This window comes from Emys orbicularis, chromosome 14, assembly GCF_028017835.1.
Source record: "Emys orbicularis isolate rEmyOrb1 chromosome 14, rEmyOrb1.hap1, whole genome shotgun sequence".
In the NCBI taxonomy this organism is placed as follows: Eukaryota; Metazoa; Chordata; order Testudines; family Emydidae; genus Emys; species Emys orbicularis.
In genome coordinates this window covers 37,272,034-37,294,566 of record NC_088696.1, presented here as the reverse complement: position 1 = coordinate 37,294,566, position 22,533 = coordinate 37,272,034, and the positions used below count along the sequence as shown (strand labels likewise).

Here is a 22,533-nt window from a genome sequence, read left to right as displayed (position 1 = left end):
TCTGGGGCGGAGGGTGGGGGCTGTCGCTAAGGAGCCAGCTTGTAGCTCTCCCTTGTGAGCAGCAGCTCCTCTGCCTCCCTCCCTCCTTCCTAAACACTGTGCAGGTGAAGCCAGCCATGACCCCAGGTAGAAGAAGGTGCTAGACCTACCATCTCCAGTGCCGACCTGCCAGCCTCCCCTCTCGCTCAATCCCTGGACCGGAGACAGCTTAAACCGTCCCTCTGCTTGGCTGTGTCTTGCAGCACTTCCTTTTAAGTGTGCAGAACCTCACTGCATCCCTTTCCTATTCCTCCCCCCACACCGAGTCACAGCTCGAAGAGTCATTGGGCCAGAGAGAGTGTGACTGTGAAGCCTGGTGGGTAGGGACTGAGCTGGGAGATGAGAAATCCAGGGCCCAGTCCCCTGCTCCAATGATCTGGTATTGATCCAGAATACGACAGCTGAAACCGAGGGATCCTCCATCAGTATATCCCTTAGCCCAGTGGTTAGGAAACCTCTCCTGTGCAAATCCTTTCTCCCCCGCAAGCAAATGGGGGAATTGAACCTGGGGTTCCCACAGGCCAGCTGAGTGTGCTAACCAGTGGGCTAGAAGCCATACGGTGGACACTATCACCTCCTTCTCTGGCAGCCAGACTTTGATGGGACCTGCTCCGGTAGGTGGCCTCTGAGCGCGCATACTGGCTCGGACCCTGCGTGCAAGTCAGATGGCGCCTGTCTTCCCCCGATTCACAGATCGCACTGGGGCATAGGCAGGAGCTAAGTACTCAGGCACCTAGAGGGAGGCAGCAGGGCACATGCCCCGAGGCACAAACTTAGGGGTGGAGGCAACTTTTCCCTGAAAACGTTGGTGCCAAATGAGTTTAGGCGTCTACATGGGCCAGGGGGAGGTTTGTGGATCTCCGTGAAGTCTCAAACTGAGACGTAGGCATCTAAACCCCAGACCTAGTCTGGGGTTTAGCTGCCTATGATTTTCTTGGGGTACCCAGGACTGTGAGTCACCCTCTAGCCAGAGGGAGCCTTGCTGTGGTGGCTGGGGTCAGCTCCCTGACCCCACCAGCCCGTCAGCCACTCAAGCGCTCTCCTATGGGCTAGGCCAGCCCTGTCTGCCTCACAGGTGCACCCCAGTCCCCTTGAAGCATTCCCCTGTGATATCCAGCCCCTGATGCTGGCTACTCACAGAAAGCCCAGATCCTCTGCCCCCAAAGGAGCAACATATCCCACTTTACCAGTTTCACCTTGTGGAGGAAAAACAGTCTAAGGCCTAAACTTTGGTCAAGTGAACTGTATATAGGGTCAGGTGAACTGTATGTGTGGCCTGGAGGAAGGAGAAAAGGGGGGGGGAGTAAAAGGAGAAGGGTAGACAGAAATCATAAAAGCAGAACTAACTGTAGACATTATAAAAGTAGAATTAACCTTTGTAACAGATTATGATTAATAGATGTCAGGTGACAGAGCAAGAAACCGCAAAGGGGCAGACTATGAAAAACAGGAAAGCTTGAGAACCGCAAAGGGGCAGACTGTGAAAAACAGGAAAGCTTGAGAACCGCAAAGGGGCAGACTATGAAAAACAGGAAAGCTTGAGAACCGCAAAGGGGCAGACTGTGAAAAACAGGAAAGCTTGCTAAGCTATATTCCCTTTTTTGGGGAATGTATTCCAAATATGGCAATAATGTTGATGAGAAAGTATGCATTACTTAATTGTGGTTTTATGCTATATAAGCTATTTGAAAATCTGTAGTCGGGGGGATTGCCAGTTCACTGGTACGCCCCGTGCATGCATGAAAATAAAGAGGCCTCAGGCGATTCTGATCCAAACACAACGCATGGTCGTTTTTCCACAACAATCTTGGTGCTGTGACTCGGATCCACAGACTGTCCACCGGACCAGGAGACCGCGGACCATTCCCCTCCGAACCCAGCCGGCATTTGATAGGTGAGAGACCTTTTAAATCTCTATTTGGGTTATCGGTGGAGGACTGCCCGTAGGCCCTGGGTTGGGTGAGTAGCAAGCTGGATATGGACCTTTGCTACCAGACTCGCCTGACAACCTTTTTGGTTTCCCCGGGAGGAGCCACGGGTAAGTGGCGGGGAGTCGGGGTTCCCACAAGGATAGGCCTCGGTTGTAGCCCTTACCTCAGCGTTTGTGTGCAAGTGTGAATGACTAAAATGAGTGAGGGTCATAGGAAGACGCCCAGAGCTTTCTGCGAGGCCTTGAGGCTTACGACCAGGAATGTTTCTAAAGCAAGCCCTATGACCCGTGTGAGTGGCCTGATAGTGTTCAGGGGAGCTGAGGATCATGGGAAAAAGGGATTGTGGGTCTAGGTCATGCGATCGGAAACTTAGGGATTGTGAGATTGGATCTCACAGTTAGTAACCTAGGGATAGCTGACCAAAGCCCTACGATCAGGTAGACTCCGGGAAAATGGGGGCCGGTGAGTCCAAAAAACCTGCTGTCCCACCAAAAGGCACACCAGTGTTTTATATGTATAAGAATTATAGTCCTTTTACTTGTAAGTTTTTAGACAAATGGAATTGGTATACCAGGGATGATCCAAATTTACAGTTTCCCATAGAGGGAAGTTTTGATCTTGACAAAATTGTGCACCTTAGAGGCGCACTATTGGTTAACAAAGTGGGGCAGGGTCAGTATAATGCATATTTTTATTGGTGTAAGGAAACAGTAAAACGGCACCATAAATCTCAAGTAGGGAGTCCCAAGGACTCTCAAGAAAAGCTTAAAACGCAACTAAAAAAAGATAAAAAGGAAATTGACTCTTTTCTGTAACCCCGCTGGCCAGCAGATATCACTCTATTCATCTAGACCCCTTCAGGAGGCAAAGCCCCTTTGGAGTATCCCTTCCACACCTCCTGACGATCTTATAGACCTGTTATTGTCAATTTTTCTCTTTAGTCCTTGTTTATCGGTTAACCTTTTGGGAAAAGACTTGCTGTGTAAATTACATTGTATAATCTGCTGTACCCCAGATGGTGTGTATCTGGACGTGCTTGGTCCCGCTCACAATGAAGTCCTGGCAGTTTATAGGAGAAGACTGACCCCAGCCCTTCCTCGTTGCAACAGGAACTGCTGGTTAAGGTCTCTCCCTCCCTGTGGGCTTTGTGAGCCGATCATGCCAACCAGGTTGGGTGCATTGGGTCTGTCCAAGCCGTTAAGACTGGCCTAAACCCAACAAGAACCCTTCCCAAGGTGCAGCAGTACCCTCTATCAAAACAGGCCAAGGAAGAATCCAATCTGTTGTTACTTCCTTAATTTAACAAAAAATTCATTATTGCTATGGTCAGTAAGTGTGACTCCCCTGTTTTATCATGCTGTTCATGCTTGTGACAGCCTTATGGGGTACACTGTCACACCCTCCCCCTGAACTTACTGCCAGAGACTTGGACACTGTCCATGGCGGAGGCCCACTGTGACGGGTTGGATCACAGAAACCCCCTTGGGAGCTGCCAACCGATGTGCAAAGACTACCCCTGCTTCTGTTTTCCCTGCCAGCTCAGGACTCCAGCACCCTGTCTTGCTGAGTCAGACACTCCTGTCTGGCTCCAACACAGACCAAGGGTCTGAATCACTTGTCCCAAAGCTGCAAGTTTACCCAAAAACATCTCACAGGGGTGTGCTTGTCTTTAGCACTCAGATGCCCAACTCCCAATGGGGTCTAAACCCAGATAAATCCGTTTTACCCTGCATAAAGCTTATGCAGGGCAAACTCATAAATTGTTCGCCCTCTATAACACTGATAGAGAGATATGCACAGCTGTTTGCTCCCTCAGGTATTAATACACACTCTGAGTAAATTACTAAATAAAAAGTGATTTTATTAAATACAGACAGTAGGATTTAAGTGGTTCAAAGTAGTAACAGACAGAACAAAGTAAGTCACCAAGCAAAGTAAAATAAAATGCGCAAATCTATGTCTAATCAAACTAAATACAGATGATTTCCTCACCAGTTCCAAAGCACTCCCTTTTACAGGCTAATCTCCTTTTAGCCTGGGTCCAGCAATCACTCACACCCCCTGTAGTTACTGTCCTTTGTTTTAGTCTCCTTCAAGTATCCTCAGGGGGTGGAGAGGTTCCTTCTTTAGCCAGCTGAAGACCAGATGGAGGGGTCTCCCCCAGGTTTAAATAGACTCTCTCTTGTGGGAGGAGACCCCCCTCCTCCCTCCTATGCAAAGTCCAGCTCCAAGATGGAGTTCTGGAGTCACCTGGGCAAGTCACATGTCCCTGCATGACTCAGTCTTTACAGGCTGAAGCCATTGTCCACATGACAGGTTTCAGAGTAGCAGCCGTGTTAGTCTGTATCCGCAAAAATAACAGGAGTACTTGTGGCACCTTAGAGACTAATAAATTTGTTAGTCTCTAAGGTGCCACAAGTACTCCTGTTATTGTCCACATGGTATCTTGCATGTCTCCAGGAAGACTTCTTATGTGGATTGGAGCATTCCAAGATGCATTGTTCCCCAAGTGTTTCCTGATCAGGTACTTAACCTGGCGAATTCCTCCCTAAAGAAGCTGACCAAATGCCTCACAAAGCTTACTTAGAAACCAAGCAAGCATACAGCCCATATTCTTAACCTCAAGTAGAAAATGATATATATATGTACAAATAGGATGAATAGATATAGTAGACCATAACCTTTACGGAGATATGTTACCTGGCACAGGCAGCACAAAACATATTCCAGTTATGTCATACATACATTTATAAGCACCCCCTCCCCATAAAGCCTTATGGGGTACACTGTCACACCCTCCCCCTGAACTTACTGCCAGAGACTTGGACACTGTCCATGGCGGAGGCAGTACCTGTAAAATTTCTGTTTGTTTTTGGTCACACTCCCTTTCAGTACCTTGAAACCATATGATGTCACTCCTAGGGGTTTTAGCCTGTTTTGGGGTTCCTGGTCCCCAGATGCTTGCAAACAGGTAGAGATGTAGTATTGCTAACAGAATGCAGGCAGCAATATCCGTTAAAGTGGGGTATCTTGGCATTTAGCCACCAATGCCATGAGGCGGTGTGCCTCAGTTTCCCCTTCTGCACAGCAGCATGGGCCTGTTATGCCTTTGCTGCTTTTTACAGGTATGGGCTGTAAAGTAACATGCTGGTGGGGCTGTCTTGTTGCCATCCCCAGCATGTATAACAGCTTCTTCCACAAATTAGGTATGTTCCACATCTTTAAAGGGTTTACCACTAGTGTGAATTCTTTTATTTTATCCCATAGGTGAATTAGCAAAAGACACAAGGTTAACAGCAACTCTACGGTGGACAGGCTTCGTTCACTCAATTTGACTTGTTTAGCCCCTATTGCATTTTCCCAGCTCTCTGTGCCCTCTGGTAGACACTCTGATGCCGATTCTTTTGCCTCTTTGGGGAAGACTTCTAGTTCGGGCAGGTGCTTGGGTCTTTGGCCCGGAAAGGGTGTACTACGACCATGCTTGCCCTTGGCCCCTCCCTCTGGAGTTTCTCTGGGCTGGGCCCCACTCCCTTGTGAAGTTCCTCCCATGCAGAGATTCCCCCCCCCCTGTCTTGGAGAGAGAGTTTTATCTCTTGCAAGTGTAGCAAGAACAACATCTTTCCCTGGGGTGCTCTGGACCCCTTTGGGCACCCCACTTTCTGTTTCCAAAGGGTCAGCTGGATGGACCCCCTCGTCCCGGAGACCTGACCCCCAGGTTTCCCTTAAAACCTGATCCACGGGAGAGGGGACTGGCCTTTTGAATGCAGACTTTTCACCCTCCTCCTGGGAAAGCCCCTCCCTACCAAAGGTGGGTGGACTCTCTGGCCCCCCCTGACCTTCCATTTGGGCTTCCCTCTCTGGGCTCCCCTCTGGGTCCGACACTCTTGTGTCCCCCAAAAGGGAAGGTGATGCTGCCCCAGCTGTGGACTCGCAGCTACCAGCCACGACCGACCTCTTACTGGCCAGCAAAATCCCCCCCCTTTCACTCGGGTTGGGCTGGCACCCAGCTACAGAGTCCTTGGGGCCTGTTCCCACTGCAGCGGTCCCCAGGACCCCAACTTCCACCTGTGGGACACACGCCTCTGTGCACCCCAGGGCAGGCCCGGCCCCCTGCTGACCTGCAACTTTCTGGCAGTCAGCAGCTGTGGTGGCCTCCTTGCTACAAGGTGGTACATCCCCCTCCCCCGGGGAGATGACTACGGGACAGGAGCTAGCTCTATCCAGCTCCTCCCTCTTGAACTTCCCGGGAGCCCCGGGGCTATAGGAACTGGCTACAACCAGCCCTGCCCCCGAAGCTGCATCCTTTACTGCTGCAGAGGAATCTAAAAGACACTCTCCTATTCCCCCAGCAGTTCCTGTGACTTCACCCCCCCCCCCCCTCTGGGGCTTTTAGCACAAGATTCCTTCTCACTGCTAACCAACCCTGGGACAGATTCTGCCACACTAAAGAAATCATTCCCCAGTAGAAACGGTGCAAAATTGTGTGCCACCGTTGCAACAGTCAGCTCCGCCTGCAAATCCTGAGTTTGCATGTGTACTTTAGCTAAAGGTGCAAGGACTTTGTAACCCCCTACCAGCTCTAATTCTGCCATTTTACCTGGCAACAAATCCTTCTCCTGGATCAGGTCCCTCCTGACCACAGAAATCTCAGCACCCGTGTCCCTTAATCCAAGAAGCATTTGACCATTTAATTTAACAGCATGCATATGTTCATTGCTTGGTTGTGTGGAAGCAAGCTTTACAAATCCTGTGTGGAAAGAGGCCACAGCCTGGCCCTGAGAAGCCACAGCTTCATGTGTTACTTGTTGCCTGTTTCCACTTAGCAAGGGACACTTATTCCTCAGGTGCTCAGTGGACTTACAATGATAGCACCTCTTGGGATCCTCTGCTTGCACAGGAAATTTGGGACGAGTACCAGGGGAATGGGGAGGTGACCGCCCAGCCTCCTTTTTCCCAGACCCAGGGGTAAAACGGTGATTCTGCTTTCCCCCAACCTTATACCCCTCCGCCAGTGGTTTATGTTTGATTGCAGCTTGTGCTTGCTCATAAGAGTCAGCATACTCAGCTAATTCACCCACTGCATTTACCTTTTTGTCCCACAAATACTGTTTTACCTCATCACTGCACATATTCAGGAAGTGTTCCTGAGTAACCAGATCACACATCCCTTCAAAGCTGGTAATGCCTCTCCCCCGCACCCATTTATCTACCAAATCTCTCATTTCATTGGCATAAGCCACATTACTTAATCCAGATCCCCTCTTAAGGCTCCTGAATTTAACCCTGTAGGTTTCAGGTGTAACCTGAAACTGTTTCAAAACCAGTTCCTTAAATTTACCATAGTTTGAAGCATCATCAATGGGCATCTTATTGAATATGTCCAGAGCTCTGCCAGACAATTTTGCTATCAATGTGGTCATCTTCTGATCTTCAGGGATGGCATGGAGGGTGCACAGTCTCTCAAAGGTGATGAAATATTCGGCGATATCGCTGGACTCGTCATACTGTGGACATAGTCGCTCCCATTTGTGGATTTTTGGGGAAGTGGAGCCAGCAGGGGGAGGGTTTTGTCTCCTCGACTCCATAACAGTCAGTTCATGTTTCTGGGCCTCCCTCTGGGCCTCCATAGCCCTCTCCTGGGCAGCTGCCTCTGCCTCCGCCCTCGCTGCCGCCGCTCGCTCCCTCGCTGCCTCCAGCTCCATAGCTCTCTTGTGGGCAGCTGTCTCTGCCTCCGCTCTCGCTGCCTCTGCCTCCATAGCTCTCTTGTGGGCAGCCTCTTCCCTTGCATGTTCTGCCTCCCTGGCACTAATTTCTAATTGTCTTAGTTCCAACTGTCTCTTATGTTCATTTTCTTTCTCTTTTGCTACCAGCCTGGCCAGCTTTAGTTTATTAGCAGCGTCACTAGTACTCATTGTCCTGCTTTCTTGTGCTGGGCTACAACCCCTCTGCAGTTCACTGAAACTGAGATCACTAGTACTCATTTTCCGGCTTTCTTGTGCTGGGCCACAACCCCTCTGCAGTTCACTGAAACTGAGATGCACTTAGCTCAGGGGATTCTTAGTTAACCAAGACTTTCACAGTGCCCAGCGTTCAGCTTTTCTGGGCAATTTGTACCCTGTGCAGTTTTAGTTTCTTCTGATCTTCTGTCTTACTTATTTTGCTTCCTTTTCTGTCCCTACTTCCCTTTCCCGAAATAAGCAAACAGAAAATAACAAACCAGTAACTACTTCGTCTGTTCTCCAGCCACCACACTTAAAACTCACTTAAAATCACTACCAGTATCTCAAAGCAATCAGCTGTGCACAGATCCTGCTCGACTACGCCACTGTGACGGGTTGGATCACAGAAACCCCCTTGGGAGCTGCCATCCAATGTACCAAGACTACTTCTGCTCCTGTTTTCCCTGCCAGCTCAGGACTCCAGCACTCTGTTTTGCTGAGCCAGACACTCCAGTCTGCTCTAACAAAGACTCAGGGTCTGAATCACTTGTCCTAAAGCTGCAAGTTTATCCAAAAACAGCTCACAGGAGTGTGCTTGTCTTTAGCACTCAGATGCCCAACTCCCAATGGGGTCTAAACCCAGATAAATCCGTTTTACCCTGCATAAAGCTTATGCAAGGCAAACTCATAAGTTGTTCGCCCTCTATAACACTGATAGAGAGATATGCACAGTTGTTTGCTCCCCCAGGTATTAATACATACTCTGAGTAAATTACTAAATAAAAAGTGATTTTATTAAATTACAGACAGTAGGATTTAAGTGGTTCCAAGTAGTAACAGACAGAACAAAGTAAGTCACAAGCAAAATAAAATAAAATGCGCAAATCTATGCCTAATCAAACTAAATACAGATAAGTTCCTCACCAGTTCCAGAATGCTCCCTTTTACAGGCTAATCTTCCTTTAGCCTGGGTCCAGCAATCTCTCACAACCCCTGTAGTCACTGTCTTTTGTTTCAGTTTCTTTCAAGTATCCTGGGGGGGTGGAGAGGCTCCTTCTTTAGCCAGCTGAAGACAAAATGGAGGGGTCTCCCCCAGGCTTAAATAGGCTCTCTCTTGTGGGAGGAGACCCCCCCTCCTCCCTCCTATGCAAAGTCCAGCTCCAAGATGGAGTTCTGGAGTCACCTGGGCAAGTCACATGTCCCTGCATGACTCAGTCTTTACAGGCTGAAGCCATTGTTCACATGGTATCTTGCATGTCTCCAGGAAGACTTCTTATGTGGATTGGAGCATTCCAAGATGCATTGTTCCCCAAGTGTTTCCTGATCAGGTACTTAACCTGGCGAATTCCTTCCTAAAGAAGCTGACCAAATGCCTCCCAAAGCTTACTTAGAAACCAAGCAAGCATACAGCCCATATTCTTAACCTCAAGTAGAAAATGATATATATATGTACAAATAGGATGAATAGATATAGTAGACCATAACCTTTACGGAGATATGTTACCTGGCACAGGCAACACAAAACATATTCCAGTTATGTCATACATACATTTATAAGCACCCCCTCCCTATAAAGCCTTATGGGGTACACCGTCACAGAGAGTATGAAAAGCAGATGCAAGACAAAGCAACATGGACTTGCCAGTTGCTCAATCCAGGAATTAGCTGATCCATCCTTTTAAGGAGGTAAGAAATACAATACGCCATTCCCATAATAGTAAATGATTCTGGTCATACTTTCAGGTGGAGGAAATGTAACTGATGAAATCTTCATCTCGAAAGAGCACAAGAAGTTGCTTTAGTGAATAAAGCAATAAAAATGGGAGCTACTTGTTCAGATGTAAGTAGTCGGTAATTCTAACCAATGATGATGATCTTTGCTCCTTTTTCCTTCCTGGATAATGGTTGGTTGTTCCTACAAGGATGTAACAAAGAAAAAGTGCAACTAACCAGAGTGTGAAGAGGAGCATTTCACCTGCTCTCGCATTTGCAGAGATAAATTGTCCAACCGATTCTATTTGTACAGAAGTGATCATTGTTGCTTATTTATCAAATGTCAAGAAATAAGTGGAACTGATCATTTCTATCAAGAGGTAAGGAAGGCACCTCCTCACAGCATGGGGGCAGGAATTAAAGGCTCTCTTTCTATTTTCAGGTGAAATGAAGGTCTTCCAAATAAAGGGAGGATGATAAGAGGCTGCTGAATTTACGAAAAAAAGTCAGCCAGGTAAGACCTGGCCACAGGGAAGAAAAGCATTTTTTACTTCTAGTTCAGAAAAAGGCAAGCAGCCATTTATATGCTTCAAGTTTTAGCCAGGGTAGCTGGCTCTACCTGTAAGAATCAAAGTCTTGCGGTAGAACATTGCTGACAAGTAGGTGAGCACTGAAAGGTCTCTAGAAGCTTAATGATCTGGATGCTAAGGAACCTTCTCCATTGATGACTCTTCATAGCTGGTAATGAGTAATAATAAATAATTCCATCAAACATTGATTGCAGGTTTTTCTAATATGAGATATGAACAGACCAGGTGGTCATTCCTACCAGGGAGAAGTGAGGGTAAGTAGCTGTCCTGGGCAAGGAGGTCAGAAATACACATGGGTGTTTGGAGATTGGTATATCAAGTGGTGTGGATTTTACTTCAGGGAGAAGAACTGTGGTGGACCTCACTTGTCATGGGGAGAGTATGAAAAGCAGACGCAAGACAAAGCAACATGGACTTGCCAGCTGCTCAATCCATTGAGGACTCCAATGACAAGATGCTGTTATTTCAAGGAAAAAGAAAACAAAAAAACCTTCAAATAGTTCAGCTAGTAACAAATCTGAATCTGAAGCAAGTCAAGAGAACATCACAGACATGGAGGTAAGCATTTAAGTTTGCCTGGTTGTCAAATGAATCTGGTGCTAAAGCAACACTTACAGCGCAAATAAATAGGTCACATTGCATCTCCAGATGGAAGGAGACCAGAGGGCTGTTGTGTTCTAGAAGGGATTAATGCAAATGCAACTAGCTGAACCAGGCATGTCCGTTAGTAAGGAAAAAAGCACGTTTCTTTAACATTCAAGTGGAAATGAATAGATCCTCTTATACTTTCAGATGAGAGAAATGCAGCTGATTTGAATGTTGAGGGTGTGAAAACTTCGGGAAGTTCCTAGAAGATCTGTGATATCTACAGAAAGGAAACAAGCTAAACTCAGCACTGCTGCCATGAGGTAAGGAACTCCCCTCCTAATGGAGAAATTGATGGATCTGGTTTCCCTTCAGGAGAAAGAAATGCAGCTGATCTGATCTCCTAGGGATTGAGGACTATAAGCAGTCAGATGCCTTAACAAAGGAACACATGTTGCCAGATCTGCAGAGAAAAAAAAAGTTGCCTTCCTTGACTAGAATGGGAAGACAATCACTTCTCAAGTTTCAAACCCACAATGCAGCAGCCCATCATTGACAAGGAGGTGAGCGTTTAGGATTCTCTTATTGCCAAATGGAACAGATCATGAAGCATCGTGTACATTTGTGGGCCTGTAAATCTGATAATAAGCAAATGCTGATCTTTCCAGCCACGGCTGTGCTTTCCAGGAATTAGTTTGCGAAGCTGATGTGTCTTTTCAGGAGAAGAGTTCCAGAGGCTCAGTGCTGGAGTACAAGGGAATAGGAATGGAGCTGAACAGATCCAACACCTGAAAGGACAATTGGATCTCAAAATATGAAACCATGAAAAAGACCCTTCATTCAATAAAGCAACAGAATTGGCGCTAAGGAGAGGTAAGAAGCATTTCTTAAGTCTAACAAATGAGCATACACTGAGCACCACAAAATTGCTAACTTATGTTGTGTCAAAGGGTTTGTTACAGCTGACCACACCTCTCAAGATCTAAGAGGAGCTGAGTGGGATGTCAGATGTCAGAAGATTAATCTTTCAGGAGGTGATGAACCTGCTTGTCACTTCTGAGTGACATCAGTGGCTTTGGTTTTACTTTCAGATGAAGGAAACACAGCCAGCATGGCCAGTATTCATGAAACAATGTTCAAAAGTTGCCTGGGGTCACCTCTTGGGCTAAGGGGAGCAGCTGGTCCCATCTGCTGGGATGGAAGCAAAGAAGAAACCACTGGAGGCTGGTTAGTCCTGGGACACAGACAATACCCTGGAGGGGCCTGGGGTAGCGTGTGTAACCATAGTGACCAGTGGGTCCTTTCCCCACTGTGGTCCTGGCTCGCATGCACAGGGTGAAACTGATCGCCATGTTTGGGGTCAGGAAGGAATTTTCCTCCAGGGCAGATTGGCCAGAGACCCTGGAGGTTTTTCGCCTTCCTCTGGGGCATTGAGCAGGGACCAGCCCTTTGGGCCATTTAGAAACAGACAATAAAATCCATCAGAGAACTTGTCTTCCTTTGTCTTTTGCATTTTCTATAAACCCGTGCTGTGCCCCTCTGCCATGCCCATGCTCCCAGCCACGTAGCAGGCAGAGTCCCTCCCAGGTGCACTGCTCCCCCCCCCCCCCAGTGCCAGCATGGCCCCATGTCGCTCTGCCACCCCAGCAGGGCCCCAGCACAGGGGAGAACAGCCCGCTGTCCCAGGGAGGGCAAAGCCGTGTGCATGGCCCCCCAGGGACGGGGAGGGGAAATGGCCAGGTGCACCGGTCGAGGGGAAAGCAGGAAGCACAGCGGCACTGTTACCATGTTCCTCTCCCAGGATGCCCGGAGCGGCCAGGGCAAGGCCTTTGGTCGGCCACATCCAAGCGCTGTGCCCCGCTGCTCTGGTGGTAAGAGCCCCTCTGGCCAAGCCACCGACTAGCTGCTCTGAAAGGGGTGGTCAATGACCCCAGAACAACTCTTCCATTGGCATGGTGGGGCCACCGCTTCCTGAGCGCCCGGACTGGCCTTACAACCTAGCAGCGAATAATAGTCCCCCAGAGCGGGTTCAACTCTGGCTGCCCCTCGCTCCAGATGGGGCCATCGGCATCCAAGAAGCTCTTGCCTTCAGCCAGCATTTCCCAGGAGCTGGGAGCCAGAAGCCTGCGGTCCTCTGCAGTCTGCTCCAGCTGTGCGCTCTTCTCTTTTAACCCCCCTTGCCAAGTCTGGCACCTCTCAGGGCGGCGCTGGGTTGGCCCACAAGCGCTCATTCCCCCTGTATTGCCTGGCGGGGGGGTCTGTCGATCTCATTGCAGGCATTCTGGGAAATCAGAACTCCATGATCTGCCCCGGGGGACGGGGAGCACGACCAGGGGACACGGGACAGGGTCAGTTAGGGTTCGTAGCACGGGGCTGGAGGGGATGAGAAGAGGGAGAGGGGCCAGCATCATGTTACTTCTGTGTCCACTTCCTGCCCCTCCCCCATCAGCTTCCCAGCCGCATGGAACCCAAACCACATCAGTAACCACAGGCACTTGGAAGGAACGCCCAGGGAAGGCAGTGGCAGAGAGATTAAGGGGGCCACTGCTTTACTTTTAAGGGGCAAAGGACAGATGACAGCCTTGCAGGTACGTACACCACAGGCTGCAAGTGAAACTGACTCAAACCATTCTTCTGAGTTCATACTGCAGCTCGCTGTGACAGATGCAGCCCCTGGAGCTAGTGTTGGGCCTCCCCATGAATGGGAAGGAGCTCAAACAGGACGAAGTGAGAGGCCCAGCCCCTAGAGTCATGGGATTAGATGCAAATCTCTGCTTTTGTTTACAAATAAAATGGTTTGTAGCCGTCATGGTTGCAGAGGAAAGCTTGAAAATGTTACTCCCTCTGAAGGGTCAAAAACATGAAGACAAATCTCATGATTTTGGGGAGGTGGGTTCATGATTTTTTAAAATCAAGGGTTGGCAATAGTGTGCTTCCCTATAATGCTCAGATTTCAACCTCTCCTTCTAGAATGGATAGCTCCCCCCTCCCCCTGCTTTGGAGTGGGTCTGGTACTTTCCCACCCTTCCAAGGAAGCCTGTTGACCCTTTCCTCTCCTTGCTGTGTCAGTCAGGATTCAGACATTACAGACATCATGTTAAATCAGAGCCCAGCCAAGATCAGGGATTCGGAAGGGTCAGATCTCAGCAGGGAGTGTAGATTCAGGACCCTGGAAAACCCAAACCCCATAGATGTGGAATGGCACAAACAATGGAACTGGAGGAAAAGAAGGAGCTGATGAGTGAAAGGGACTGGTTGGTATTTGGAAGAGGGTTTCACATCTCTGAAGAAAGCAAACAACTGACACAGGAACCTACATGTGTGAGAGGTGGGATCACAACAAGGAACCTGTCTGGGACAGGAACTGGAACCCAAGGGACCATCACTGGTCAATGCCAGCAATTTGCTATCTGCCCATTATTGTAAGCACCAGGTAATAAGGGACTTAGAGGGCGAGTCCATTAAGCACCATGTCAGAGCTCAGCTTTTGCACCTTTCTAGCCTCCCTGAGGTCCCGCTGCCTCTGAGATCTGGAGAAGAGCTAAGATGCTGGCTGTAGTTCAACCTTTACAGGTGGACACCTAGCACAAGTGCTAGAACCAAAATCTATTACAGTTCTGAATATACTTTATTATTATTTTCCTCGAGAGTGTAAATTGAGTCACTTTTATTTTTTCCTCCTTTTATCCACCCCTTCCTTTGTCCATTCTTCCCTCTTCCTTTCTGGAGTTTGTTCATGCAACAGTCATCGAGTCTTCCAGTTACTCATTGCTTTTCAGCATGAAGGATTTTGATAATGATATAAATATGGCCCACGCATCAACCTCAGTGTCCAATATTCCCATAAATGGGTCATAAGGAACACTGGGGCACATCCTGAACTGGTAGAAGTAAGCAAAATGCCACTTTCTCTTCTTTCCTGCTTATGTTTTATGGAATTATGTTTCTGGGTGAGATATCAGAGCCCATTGAGAGATCTGTCTTTCCCTCTCCCTTCAGTTCTAGCTCTCATTAACCTCCCCTCTCCAATATAGCTAAACAACTATTTCATCTCCACTTCCTGTTGACACGTTTGTAGTTCTCACAGACATTGTCCTTACACCAGCACAGACTGAACCCAAACCAGCCAGTGAAGTACAAATTCTTGTGGTGGAATGAGTTTGCAGAGCTGACTCTGCTCACTGGAAAACTCTAGAAGCCCAACCTCCTGACTGAGCTGGTCCATTCTCATGGGCGCACATGTCCCAGGGTCCATGCAGAGTCTATGGGGTGCTAGTACAAGTGCTTTGTTGACATCAAACCTGGCCAAGCGTCTTTGCCACCAAACGAGTCTGTTGCCTTTTGGGCAGTTTGACTGAGGTCTGCGGGGCCAGCTACCTGGCCAGAGCCAGGACAAGGTATGGGCACACAGCCAACATCAGGTGTCCTTTTATCAGAGCCCCCAGGAATCAGGGAAGGGTGGCGTGATGTTTCTGGTATCTGCCCTTCTCCTGCTAACACTGAAACCCCTGCCTGTATTCCCCTGTACAGGAGGCACTGGCTGTCAGTCCCCAGGTGGGTCTGCAGCCATCAGCCTAGAACACAAGATGGAGGGCACAGCACGGTGCCATGAAATGCAGACAACAGGGTTAGTCCCAAGAGGGGCTGGGCACATGCAGCTCTCACTGGTTCCAGAGTGAGATGCAGGAACTCAGCACTGATCAGAATTGGCCCATTGTGATGGAGGTGGAACATTCCACCGTAGGGTGGTGACTTAGACAAACCCAGAGGTGGGGACAGGCAGGGGAAGGGAACTATGATGTAAGCTTCCATAGGTGAGGGCTGTGTAAGTCCCACTCCATCCAAATCACAGGGAAAGGAGCCGTTCATGATCCTGGAATTCATTGTGACAGATCCCCAGCTGGTGACTCCAGATCTGAAATGTAATTTGACTCATTTGAGAGTTTAGAGCCAGCCAGAGCCTTTCCCCTACAGCTCCCCAGGGGGATGTGGGGCAGGTCACTTTGCCCAAATGAGGAGGTGATGACTACCCGTGACTCTGTTGTGATGCAGTGATGGTTGGGTCAGCCACCAGGGGCTGCCGCATTTCACACCAGGATGTCGCCCAGAGCACATGGCTGCTGCCTGTAGGTCTGAGTACAGGGACTAGGGTGGTGGAGCAGGGCCTTCTGGGACCAACCTGCTTCCATTGCTAAAGATGGGAATGTGAGACACAGAAGGGTGAAGGAAAGTATTCTTATAAGGGGGAAGGAAACAAGGCAGGGACAAGGCTGGGGGGAGTGGAAATGAGGCATCAGATAAGGGGGGGCAGGAATCAAAGAAGTTAGTGAGAAACACCAGGGAACTAAGGGGAACGGAAGAGGAGAGACAAAAAAAGGAGTAGTCAAAGAGGCTAGAAGAGAAGAGAAAGGAGAAGCACAGAAGTGGATGGGGGTAAGAAGCAGCCAGTTGTCACTACTAGGGGTTAACAATGCAGGCATTGTACAATTCAAAAAAGGAAAGGGTACAATTGTCCATAGCGGAGAGCTGGCATCAGCTTGGTTCTTACCTTTCAAGAGAGGACACTGCAATTGTTCCTATTTCTGTTGATTTGATCACTGCAGCTTGTCTGTCAGAAGTTCATATTGTACCACTGAAGTAGTAAGAGAAAGTGTTCCCATCAAGAGGTAAGGAATGCACCTTCTCATAGCAATGGAGTGGAAACTAACCAATCTGGGTGTTTTCAGGTGAAGGAAGTGAATCTAGCCTTTGCTGTCAAAGGCTACATGCAGTGTCATAAGAATTAAGTAATATACATAACCAAAGCTTCGGAGAGGTTACAGAAGTATTTACTTGTTCTAGTCAAGAATAAGGAAGCCACTTATACCTACTAGATTTTTAACAAAACAGCTGATTGTATGGAGAGAAAAAGATAAATCAATACAGCAATTCATCACACAGAAGGTGTGCTCCCAGTTACAAAATAAATCCAATGACAAATCATTTGTTGCCCAACAAAAATACTCTGTCAAACATTGATCTTTGCCGCAGGTCATATTTTGAGATGCAAGGATGACAGATGGCTGTAGGTTACAGGAAGGAATTAGCTGATCCATCCTTTTAAGGAGGTAAGAAATATAATACGCCATTCCCATAATAGTAAATGATTCTGGTCATATTTTCAGGTGGAGGAAATGTAACTGATAAAATCTTCATCTCTAAAGAGCACAAGAAGTTGCTTTACTGAATAAAGCAATAAAAATGGGAGCTACTTGTTCAGACGTAAGTAGTCAGTAATTCTAACCAATGATGATGATCTTTGCTCCTTTTTCCTTCCTGGATAATGGTTGGTTTTTCCTACAAGGATGTAACAAAGGAAAAGTGCAACTAACCAGAGTGTGAAGAGGAGCATTTCACCTGCTCTCGCATTTGCAGAGATAAATTGTCCAACTGATCCTGTTTGTACAGAAGTGATCATTGTTGCTTATTTATCAAATGTCAAGAAATAAGTGGAACTGATCATTTCTATCAAGAGGTAAGGAAGGCACCTCCTCACAGCATGGGGGCAGGAATTAAAGGCGCTCTTTCTATTTTCAGGTGAAATGAAGGTCTTCCAATTAAAGGGAGGATGATAAAAGGCTGCTGAATTTAAGAAAAAAAGTCAGCCAGGTAAGACCTGGCCACAGGGAAGAAAAGCATCTTTTACTTCTAGTTCAGAAAAAGGCAAGCAGCCATTTATATGCTTCAAATTTTAGCCAGGGTAGCTGGCTGTACCTCTAAGAAGCAAAGTCTTGCGGTAGAACATTGCTGACAAGTAGGTGAGCACTGAAAGGTCTCTAGAAGCTTAATGATCTGGATGCTAAGGAACCTTCTCCATTGATGACTCTTCATAGCTGGTAATGAGTAATAACAAACAATTCTGTCAAACATTGATTGCAGGTTTTTCTAATGTGAGATATGAACAGACCAGGTGGTCATTCCTACCAGGGAGAAGTGAGGGTAAGTGGTTGTCCTGGGCAAGGAGGTAAGAAATACCGGTCTCCAACCATCCATGTGTATATCAAGTGGTGTGGATTTTACTTTCTGGGAGAAGAACTGTGGTGGACTTTACTTGTCATGGGGAGAGTATGAAAAGCAGATGCAAGACAAAGCAACATGGACTTTCCAGTTGCTCAATCCAGGAATTTGCTGATCCATCCTTTTAAGGAGGTAAGAAATACAATACGCCATTCCCATAATAGTAAATGATTCTGGTCATACTTTCAGGTGGAGGAAATGTAACTGATGAAATCTTCATCTCTAAAGAGCACAAGAAGTTGCTTTACTGAATAAAGCAATAAAAATGGGAGCTACTTGTTCCGATGTAAGTAGTCGGTAATTCTAACCAATGATGATGATCTTTGCTCCTTTTTCCTTCCTGGATAATGGTTGTTTTTTCCTACAAGGATGTAACAAAGAAAAAGTGCAACTAACCAGAGTGTGAAGAGGAGCATTTCACCTGCTCTCGCATTTGCAGAGATAAATTGTCCAACTGATCCTGTTTGTACAGAAGTGATCATTGTTGCTTATTTATCAAATGTCAAGAAATAAGTGGAACTGATCATTTCTATCAAGAGGTAAGGAAGGCACCTCCTCACAGCATGGGGGCAGGAATTAAAGGCTCTCTTTCTATTTTCAGGTGAAATGAAGGTCTTCCAATTAAAGGGAGGATGATGAATTTAAGAAAAAAAGTCAGCCAGGTAAGACCTGGCCACAGGGAAGAAAAGCATCTTTTACTTCTAGTTCAGAAAAAGGCAAGCAGCCACTTATATGCTTCGAGTTTTAGCCAGGGTAGCTCACTGTAGGTCTAAGAATCAAAGTCTTGCGGTAGAACGTTGCTGAAAAGTAGGTGAGCACTGAAAGGTCTCTAGAAGCTTAATGATCTGGATGCTAAGGAACCTTCTCCATTGATGACTCATCATAGCTGGTAATGAGTAATAACAAACAATTCTGTCAAACATTGATTGCAGGTTTTTCTAATATGAGATATGAACAGACCAGGTGGTCATTCCTACCAGGGAGAAGTGAGGGTAAGTGGTTGTCCTGGGCAAGGAGGTAAGAAATACCGGTCTCACACCATCCATGTGTATATCAAGTGGTGTGGATTTTACTTTCTGGGAGAAGAACTGTGGTGGACTTTACTTGTCATGGGGAGAGTATGAAAAGCAGACGCAAGACAAAGCAACATGGACTTGCCAGTTGCTCAATCCAGGAATTAGCTGATCCATCCTTTTAAGGAGGTAAGAAATACAATACGCCATTCCTATAATAGTAAATGATTCTGGTCATACTTTCAGGTGGAGGAAATGTAACTGATGAAATCTTCATCTCTAAAGAGCACAAGAAGTTGCTTTACTGAATAAAGCAATAAAAATGGGAGCTACTTGTTCAGACGTAAGTAGTCAGTAATTCTAACCAATGATGATGATCTTTGCTCCTTTTTCCTTCCTGGATAATGGTTGGTTTTTCCTACAAGGATGTAACAAAGAAAAAGTGCAACTAACCAGAGTGTGAAGAGGAGCATTTCACCTGCTCTCGCATTTGCAGAGATAAATTGTCCAACTGATCCTGTTCGTACAGAAGTGATCATTGTTGCTTATTTATCAAATGTCAAGAAATAAGTGGAACTGATCATTTCTATCAAGAGTTAAGGAAGGCACCTCCTCACAGCATGGGGGCAGGAATTAAAGGCTCTCTTTCTATTTTCAGGTGAAATGAAGGTCTTCCACTTAAAGGGAGGATGATGAATTTAAGAAAAAGTCAGCCAGATAAGACCTGGCCACAGGGAAGAAAAGCATCTTTTACTTCTAGTTCAGAAAAAGGCAAGCAGCCACTTATATGCTTCGAGTTTTAGCCAGGGTAGCTCACTGTACGTCTAAGAATCAAAGTCTTGCGGTAGAACGTTGCTGACAAGTAGGTGAGCACTGAAAGGTCTCTAGAAGCTTAATGATCTGGATGCTAAGGAACCTTCTTCATTGATGACTCTTCATAGCTGGTAATGAGTAATAACAAACAATTCTGTCAAACATTGATTGCAGGTTTTTCTAATATGAGATATGAACAGACCAGGTGGTCATTCCTACCACGGAGAAGTGAGGGTAAGTGGTTGTCCCGGGCAAGGAGGTAAGAAATACCGGTCTCCAACCATCCATGTGTATATCAAGTGGTGTGGATTTTACTTCCTGGGAGAAGAACTGTGGTGGACTTTACTTGTCATGGGGAGAGTATGAAAAGCAGATGCAAGACAAAGCAACATGGACTTGCCAGTTGCTCAATCCAGGAATTAGCTGATCCATCCTTTTAAGGAGGTAAGAAATACAATACGCCATTCCCATAATAGTAAATGATTCTGGTCATACTTTCAGGTGGAGGAAATGTAACGGATGAAATCTTCATCTCTAAAGAGCACAAGAAGTTGCTCTACTGAATAAAGCAATAAAAATGGGAGCTACTTGTTCAGACGTAAATAGTCGGTAATTCTAACCAATGATGATGATCTTTGCTCCTTTTTCCTTCCTGGATAATGGTTGGTTTTTCCTACAAGGATGTAACAAAGAAAAAGTGCAACTAACAGAGTGTGAAGAGGAGCATTTCACCTGCTCTCGCATTTGCAGAGATAAATAGTCCAACCGATTCTATTTGTTCAGAAGTGATCATTGTTGCTTATTTATCAAATGTCAAGAAATAAGTGGAACTGATCATTTCTATCAAGAGGTAAGGAAGGCACCTCCTCACAGCATGGGGGCAGGAATTAAAGGCTCTCTTTCTATTTTCAGGTGAAATGAAGGTCTTCCAATTAAAGGGAGGATGATAAGAGGCTGCTGAATTTAAGAAAAAAAGTCAGCCAGGTAAGACCTGGCCACAGGGAAGAAAAGCATCTTTTACTTCTAGTTCAGAAAAAGGCAAGCAGCCACTTATATGCTTCGAGTTTTAGCCAGGGTAGCTCACTGTACGTCTAAGAATCAAAGTCTTGCGGTAGAACGTTGCTGACAAGTAGGTGAGCACTGAAAGGTCTCTAGAAGCTTAATGATCTGGATGCTAAGGAACCTTCTCCATTGATGACTCTTCATAGCTGGTAATGAGTAATAACAAACAATTCTGTCAAACATTGATTGCAGGTTTTTCTAATATGAGATATGAACAGACCAGGTGGTCATTCCTACCATGGAGAAGTGAGGGTAAGTGGTTGTCCCAGGCAAGGAGGTAAGAAATACCGGTCTCCAACCATCCATGTGTATATCAAGTGGTGTGGATCTTACTTCCTGGGAGAAGAACTGTGGTGGACTTTACTTGTCATGGGGAGAGTATGAAAAGCAGATGCAAGACAAAGCAACATGGACTTGCCAGTTGCTCAATCCAGGAATTAGCTGATCCATCCTTTTAAGGAGGTAAGAAATACAATACGCCATTCCCATAATAGTAAATGATTCTGGTCATACTTTCAGGTGGAGGAAATGTAACGGATGAAATCTTCATCTCTAAAGAGCACAAGAAGTTGCTCTACTGAATAAAGCAATAAAAATGGGAGCTACTTGTTCAGACGTAAGTAGTCGGTAATTCTAACCAATGATGATGATCTTTGCTACTTTTTCCTTCCTGGATAATGGTTGGATTTTCCTACAAGGATGTAACAAAGAAAAAGTGCAACTAACCAGAGTGTGAAGAGGAGCATTTCACCTGCTCTCGCATTTCCAAAGATAAATAGTCCAACCGATTCTATTTGTTCAGAAGTGATCATTGTTGCTTATTTATCAAATGTCAAGAAATAAGTGGAACTGATCATTTCTATCAAGAGGTAAGGAAGGCACCTCCTCACAGCATGGGGGCAGGAATTAAAGGCTCTCTTTCTATTTTCAGGTGAAATGAAGGTCTTCCAATTAAAGGGAGGATGATAAGAGGCTGCTGAATTTACGAAAAAAAGTCAGCCAGGTAAGACCTGGCCACAGGGAAGAAAAGCATCTTTTACTTCTAGTTCAGAAAAAGGCAAGCAGCCACTTATATGCTTCGAGTTTTAGCCAGGGTAGCTCACTGTACGTCTAAGAATCAAAGTCTTGCGGTAGAACGTTGCTGACAAGTAGGTGAGCACTGAAAGGTCTCTAGAAGCTTAATGATCTGGATGCTAAGGAACCTTCTCCATTGATGACTCTTCATAGCTGGTAATGAGTAATAACAAACAATTCTGTCAAACATTGATTGCAGGTTTTTCTAATATGAGATATGAACAGACCAGGTGGTCATTCCTACCACGGAGAAGTGAGGGTAAGTGGTTGTCCCAGGCAAGGAGGTAAGAAATACCGGTCTCCAACCATCCATGTGTATATCAAGTGGTGTGGATTTTACTTTCTGGGAGAAGAACTGTGGTGGACTTTACTTGTCATGGGGAGAGTATGAAAAGCAGACGCAAGACAAAGCAACATGGACTTGCCAGTTGCTCAATCCAGGAATTAGCTGATCCATCCTTTTAAGGAGGTAAGAAATACAATACGCCATTCCCATAATAGTAAATGATTCTGGTCATACTTTCAGGTGGAGGAAATGTAACTGATGAAATCTTCATCTCTAAAGAGCACAAGAAGTTGCTTTACTGAATAAAGCAATAAAAATGGGAGCTACTTGTTCAGACGTAAGTAGTCAGTAATTCTAACCAATGATGATGATCTTTGCTCCTTTTTCCTTCCTGGATAATGGTTGGTTTTTCCTACAAGGATGTAACAAAGA

The 22,533-nt window shown here is 46.3% G+C and overlaps 1 protein-coding gene and 1 long non-coding RNA gene across 4 annotated transcripts in view; one reads left to right on the top strand and one right to left on the bottom strand.

The window, feature by feature from the left end:
* Positions 1-22,533, bottom strand: part of LOC135888893 (cell surface A33 antigen-like) — a 96,493-nt gene that overhangs the window by 28,064 nt on the left and 45,896 nt on the right. The gene's annotated exons all lie outside the window — the stretch shown is intronic.
* LOC135888894 (uncharacterized) lies at positions 1,747-12,290 on the top strand. 3 transcript variants are annotated; one of them, XR_010561905.1, is made up of 9 exons: positions 1,747-1,933; positions 9,653-9,749; positions 10,065-10,136; positions 10,407-10,466; positions 10,553-10,770; positions 11,005-11,120; positions 11,205-11,360; positions 11,518-11,670; positions 11,889-12,290. It is a non-coding gene; the product is annotated as an uncharacterized LOC135888894 (long non-coding RNA). The 3 variants fall into 3 exon arrangements; XR_010561904.1 differs by having other exon boundaries at positions 11,005-11,360; XR_010561906.1 differs by lacking the exon at positions 9,653-9,749 and having other exon boundaries at positions 11,005-11,360.